Here is a 7,182-nt window from a genome sequence, read left to right on the forward strand (position 1 = left end):
ATTGTACATACTGGAATGACCTATCTAATGGCTCTTCCCCAACCCACTTATCTACACACTCTTCGATGTGGCACACCAAGGGGATTATTATTGCTGTTTGGGGCACTATCGATCTTGAAAAACTGCTAAGCCTAAAATGCTTTTGTCCACAATAGAAAAAATAGCGGAGCAACTCACCCGGTATTAGTGGAGTCAATTCAGACGATCGGTGTTGCGAACAGCATCGCCGTGAGGCGGAAGATGTTACGGGGGGAGATCAGGTGTCAGGCCACAGCCGTATCCGCACCTTTTTGTGCTTCGTCAGGCCCCTGCAACGTCATCATGTTCCCTCCTGTGGTTTTTAACTACTGTGTCACGTGATTCAAGTGAGTGAATGTGAGCAAAAATTTACTCTTTATGTGCTCGGAAGAAACAAAGAAAAAAGCAGTGAGTTAAAAAACTGTAGGAAGAGAACTAGATCTTACATGTGAACAGATACTGAAGGTTTAAATCTCATATTAGAGCACTTAAATCATTTTTATCATTTAGACCCAGTGGTCCTAATGCCTTAAGTCGTATGAGCCATCTGGATTCTTTCATCAAGAGGGTTTGATGTTTGTTTTTACCTGGAAAAGAAAATTCTATTCTTTCTAAAGCACCAAACTTTAATATAGAACCATCACTTTTTTTTCCGCTTTTTTTGTAGTTAGTGATCTGAGATGTTCACGTATCCTGTAAAATAATGGGCATTTTGTTTTTCCTATATAGAAAAATCCACGCAGGCAGATTATACAATGTACAACATAACTCGACCTGTAGGTAATAGGTTGTTTAATATAAACAGTGTAGTTCCCTAATTTGATGGTTTTGCTTCTTATATTAAGATGACAATATGAACAACATCCACATCCATGATTGCCAATAGGTCTCGTATCTGTTAGCCATTTGGAATTGGTTTGTGCAATGTTTTTTCTTGTTGTTGCTAGCAGATTTTAAATGATCAGAAATAGTTTTATTGCGTGTATATGTGATAATCGTTTTTTGTGATGTAAGATCAATTATGTCTGGATCAGTTTGTAATACGTACCAGTTTGAGTAAATTGCATGTTGAAATTTTATTATTTATCGAAGTGTTCCGAAAAATAAATGAGGCTCTTGGAGACTGTTTTTGAATTGTTTGGTTTTTTTGTTTCAGTATGGATCAATGTTTCCCTAGGGATGTTAGCAATCCTAGTCTTTGCCTGAGCTATAACATCCCTGGGATAACCTCTTGCTGTTAGTCGTTCTGATAAATCTTCAACCTGTTGATGAAATACTTCTGGTTCACTGTTGATTCGCTTTAAACGAACCATTTGGCTGTACGGGATGCTGTTTTTTGTTTTTACGGAGTTAGATGACTTGTAATGGAGAAAAGCATTTCATGCAGTGTCCTTCCTAAAACCCAATGTATGGATATGATTGTTTTTATTTTAATTCTCACATCTAGAGTCAAGGGTATCACCTCCAAAAGCAAATGTAAAAAGCATGTGCATATCATTAATATCATTGAGATACTGAACAAATTCTTCAAACTGGTAAGCTGTTCCTGACCAGATAACAAAAATATATTGCAAAAAAGGATTGAGTGGTTTAAAAATATAGTTTTGTTCAAATATTGCTAGGAAAATGTTGGCGTAGGAACAAGAAACAGGGGTCCCCATTGTGGACCCCTGCACTTGTCTATGCCATTTACCATCATATTGGAAACAATTGTTAGATAATATCAGTTCCATTGAGTCTACAACAAATTCAATATAATCACTAGATTTTTCTGTTGAAGACAAAAAGACACGAAGAGCCTCCACACCCGCCCTGTGCGAGATGCGGGTGAAGAGGCTCTCTACGTCAATGGAGGCTAAACTGTATCCTGGGTTCCATTAAAATTTTTGTAAAGCAGTGATCAAATCACTGTTGTCCCTTAGGAAAGTGGGTATGGATTTCAATAGGGGGGAGATCAACCATTCAATATAACTCGTTTTTGGGTGGGTGATTCAATCCCAGCAACAATTGGTCTGCAAGGAAGTGGATTTATTTTCTTATGAGTTTTAGGTAATATGTAGATATGTGGTTTTGAGGGATTTACAGGAAGGAGTTTTTCTGCGTGTTTTTTCCCTTTAGGATTTTTTCTCTATGTTTTTTCTTAGTAGAGAGCAGACTTTTTCTATGATTTTTGCGGTGGGATCTGTTGCGAGTTTAGTGTATGTGGATGTATCATTAAGTAATTTCATAACTTCATTTTCATAATCCACAGTACACCATACAACTATTGCACCCCCTTTATCGGCTTTTGATACCGTTATATCTGTTCTGTCTTTTAGCCATTTCAGGCCTTTTCATTCTTGTGCAGTTATATTGCTCTGTGCTGGGGGATATTTTAATGCCCGTAGATCTTTCAGAACAGCTTTGTAAAATAAATCAATAGGGCTCCCCGGTGTGATAGGGGGAGTAAAAGTTGATGGATTCCCACTTCTGAAATAATCATGTGTCCTACTGTAATTTTCACCTCCTGTAACATCTTCTTCATCCTCATCCAATAAATACATTAAATCTCTAGTTGCTGTGTAATCGATTGGTTCTCCTCCTTTAATAATCCAGAAATCCAATAGTCTGATGGTACATGAGGATTCGCCCTCCAAAGATGTGGTATGATCATTTTTATTTGATTTTTGTTTTTGCATAATTGCAAAAAAAATTTTTAATTAATTTTCCTTTGTTTCTTCCGAGCACATAAAGAGTTAATTTTTGCTCACATTCACTCACTTGAATCACGTGACACAGCAGTTAAAAACCACCGGAGGGAACATGATGATGTCGCAGGGGCCTGACGAAGCAGCAAAAGGTGCGATATGGCTGTGGCCTGACGCCTGATCTCCCCCTGTAACATCTTCTGCATCCCGCTGCACCTCCGCCTGACAGCGATGCTGATCACAACAGAGATCGTCTGAATTGACTCCACTAATACCGGGTGAGTTGCTCCGCAATTTTTTCTATTGTGGACATTGATTTTGCTTGTAACATTGGCGTAGAGCACCACCCACAAGGGATCATACACCTGCTACATCAAGTTTTGTATTAAGAGGATTTAAGTTGACAGGCATATAGGGCTGTGCCGGATCTATTTGTTCTTTTTGTGATTGCACCTAAAATGCTTTTTTGTGGTGCTTTTTTTTGGCAGGTTCTGCAGAGACAAGTCATAGCTGAAAGAAATCATCATGATAGTCTGAGCTAGTTTGAGGAGAGAAAGAAAAGTGAATTATTCCAATCAGAAAAGACTTCACCTGATTTAACTGCACAATAATCATAGCATAGCAGGTCCTCCTAAACTTAGATCACAGAATGACAACATTATTGCTATTAAAGAGGCATTCCCATTCCACATGTGTGATGTGTTATATAGTGCAGTAGGGGAATATTGAAGGAGACTGTGTGTGACTGGGGCCATAACCTGTGCCTCTTTGCTCTTAGGCTGAGTTCACACCACATTTTTTGCAATACAGTTCCTGTATCAGGTTTTTGATAACAAAATGGATTCCTGAAAACCTGACTAAACTGTATCGAAATGTGTGTACAACTTTTTATCTGTATACGGTTAAAAACCGTATATGGTTTGAAAAATGATGTCCGGTTGCATCCGTTTTTTTTAAGAAAAAACTGTATTCATAATGAAGTGAAAAGTCAAAAACTGTATGGTGAAAACCGGAGGGAACCGTACGCACATACGGTTCCCATTGACTCCCATGTTAAAAAAATAAAATGTATACAGTTTAATACACTTTTTCACCCTGACCAAAAACTGTGGCGGTTTTCTGTCCGGAAAAAAAAAGTAAAAAAAACGTATGCTTTGAAAATCGGAGACAACCATATACTTTATGGTGCATACAGTTTTGAATGGGAAGTCTATGGGCATGGTTTTCTGTACGGTTGCATACATTTTTTTTATGAAACCATATAGCAAAATCGTGGTGTGAACCCACCCTTAACAAAATTTGAAAGGCATGCAGAACCAAAAGGCATCTCCATAATTACTCCTGGCTTTGAGTGGAGCCTGTCCTGTTCATTTTCTGTCCATATTCAAATGAGTGTCTGTAAACAAGACAGGAGACTGGACATATTCTCTGACACAGGAAGTGATGTCCTTTGACTGAGGGATGCACATAGGAGGAAATGATTTAAAGCATTATACAAGATAATGACTGCAACTTCAAAGGAAAGAATTACTAACAGCATTAAGGATTGATCTTAATTTCAAGTCCATAAGATATAGCAAGACTCCAAGAGGGAGATTTATCAAGGGATTTAACCCCTTAAGGACCACGAGTTTTTCCATTTTTGCTCCTCACCTTTTTAAAATCATAACCCTTTCGATTTTGCACCTAAAAATCCATATGATGGCCCACTTTTTGCCCCACCAATTCTACTTTGCAGTGACATCAGTCATTTTACCCAAAAATCTTCAGCGAAACAGAAAAAAAAATCAATGTGCGAGAAAATTGAAGAAAAAATGCCATTTTGTAACTTTTGGGGGCAGTACATTTTTTGGTAAAAATGAAACCTTATCTTTATTCTGTAGGTCCATACGATTAAAATATATGCCCTATATACCCTACTTATATAGGTTTGATTTTGTCGTACTTCTGGAAAAAATCATAACTACATGCAGGAAAATTTATATGTTTAAAATTGGCATCTTCTGACGCCTATAACTTTTTTTTTAGTTTACTGCGCATGGGGCCGTATGAGGGCTCATTTTTTGCACCGTGATCTGAAGTTTTTAGCGATCTGACTTTTTTTGTTCGCTTTTTATTCATTTTTCTCTATCGACTCCATTGGGGGACACAGACCGTGGGTGCATGCTGCGGTCTCTAGGAGGTGACACTATGGCAACAAGAAAGTCGGCTCTTTCCAGCAGGATATACCCGCCTCCAGGCCCTGAGGTAATCAGTTTAAGCTTAGTATCTGAAGAAGGTGGACATGGTCTGGATTTTGTTTTATTATTTTCCTAGTTAGGGAATTTGTTAGTTTTTTATTCCTTTTTCTTTCCTGTTTTCAGATGGGGACTCAGGGACTCCAGTTCCCTGTTTCCCCATTGCGAGTAAGGGGGCACAGACATTGAATATATGCGCTGTTCACCCCCCTCGCCAACGGTCAGCGCCTGGGTTGATACCTCATGGGTCAGATTCCCCCTGCTCGCCTCGCTCACGCATAGCAGCCAGGCATGATGCAGGTGATAAAAGCTGGCTGAAGACTTCATAGGAAGACTTCATGAGATAAGTTCTTCTGCGTCATGCGCACATGCACTCGGGGCTGGGAGTGGGCTCCATTATCAGCCGAACATGTACTTCGGCCGCGAGCAAGGTCGGAACTTGGCTCTGCCCACCCGCAGCTTTTTCTAGAGCATGGGGTTGCTTTATTATTGAGCCCTGCTTCTGTGCTGCAGTGCTCTTCAACCTTATTCTAACACAGTCATAAGTTCATAGGCGTGCGCAGCCTATTGCATTAGGGTGTGCACCCTAAAGCACAAACTCACGCTGCGCGCGTGCATATATATATATATATATATATATATATATGTATATATAGAAAGGAGAAGACTGTAGCACTCCAATAAGCTGAAAAGTGAATGTGGCTTTATTCCAATTCAAACATCAAGGCAACGTTTCAGCTGCACGCAGGCAGCCTTTATCAAGCCTTGATATCAGGCTTGATAAAGGCTGCCTGCGTGCAGCTGAAACGTTGCCTTGATGTTTGAATTGGAATAAAGCCACATTCACTTTTCATCTTATTGGAGTGCTACAGTCTTCTCCTTTCTACATTGTGAAGTGTCTCCCGTGACCTGGGATTCCGGCCGTGTGCACCCACCTTCTACCTATATCTTACAGAGTGCTGCTCCTTATCCCTTATATGTGTATATATATATATATATATATATATATATATATATAGATATATATACATACGCACACAGTTAGTATAGTTCCCCCACATTAGGTGCAGTATAGTTCCCCCACATTAGGTGCAGTATAGTTCCCCCACATTAGGTGCAGTATAGTTCCCCCACATTAGGTGCAGTATAGTTCCCCCACATTAGGTGCAGTACAAGTCCCACCACATTAGGTTGGCAGTATAAGTCCCCGCACATTTGGTTGGCAGTACAGTTCCTCCACATTAGGTTTGCAATACAGTTCCCCCACATTAGGTGCAGTTCAGTTCCCCCACATTAGGTGACACCTAATGTGGGGGAACTGTACTGCACCTAATGTGGGGGAACTGTACTGCACCTAATGTGGGGGAACTGTACTGCTCCTAATGTGGGGGAACTGTACTGCACCTAATGTGGGGGAACTGTACTGCACCTAATGTGGGGGGACTTTACTGCACCTAATGTGGGGGAACTGTACTGCACCAGTACAGTTCCCCTACATTAAGTGCAGTACAGTTCCCCCACATTATGTGCAGTACAGTTCCCCCACATTATGTGCAGTACAGTTCCCCTACATTATGTGCAGAACAGTTCCCCTACATTAGATGCAGTATAGTTCCCCACATTAGGTGCAGTATAGTTCCCCCACATTAGGTGGAGTATAGTTCCCAACATTAGGTTCAGTATAGTTCCCCGCATTAGGTGCAGTATAGTTCCCCCACATTAGGTGCAGTATAGTTCCCCCACATTAGGTGCAGTACAGTTCCCCCACATTAGGTTGGGAGTATAGTTCCCCCCATTAGGTTGGCAGTATAGTTCCCCACATTAGGTGCAGTATAAGTCCCCGCACATTAGGTTGGCAATACAGTTCCCCCACATTAGGTGCAGTACAGTTTTCCGACATTAGGTTGGCAGTATAGTTCCCCACATTAGGTTGGCAGTATAGTTCCCCACATTAGGTTGGCAGTATAGTTCCCCCCACATTAGGTGCAGTACAGTTCCCCCACATTAGGTGCAGTACAGTTCCCCCACATTAGGTGCAGTACAGTTCCCCCACATTAGGTGCAGTACAGTTCCCCCACATTAGGTGCAGTACAGTTCCCCCACATTAGGTGCAGTACAGTTCCCCCACATTAGGCTGGCAGTATAGTTTCCTCACATTAGGTGCAGTATAGTTCCCCCACATTAGGTGCAGTATAGTTCCCCACATTAGGTGCAGTACAGTTCCCCCACATTAGGTGCAG

The 7,182-nt window shown here is 40.8% G+C and overlaps 1 long non-coding RNA gene across 1 annotated transcript; it reads left to right on the plus strand.

Annotated features, from left to right (window-relative positions):
* Window positions 1-2,611: 2,611 nt before the first annotated feature.
* Window positions 2,612-3,383, plus strand: LOC130355449 (uncharacterized). Its single transcript, XR_008888528.1, has 3 exons — window positions 2,612-2,661; window positions 2,797-2,983; window positions 3,194-3,383. It is a non-coding gene; the product is annotated as an uncharacterized LOC130355449 (long non-coding RNA).
* Window positions 3,384-7,182: the final 3,799 nt, after the last annotated feature.

This window comes from Hyla sarda, chromosome 2, assembly GCF_029499605.1.
Source record: "Hyla sarda isolate aHylSar1 chromosome 2, aHylSar1.hap1, whole genome shotgun sequence".
NCBI lineage: Eukaryota > Metazoa > Chordata > Amphibia > Anura > Hylidae > Hyla > Hyla sarda.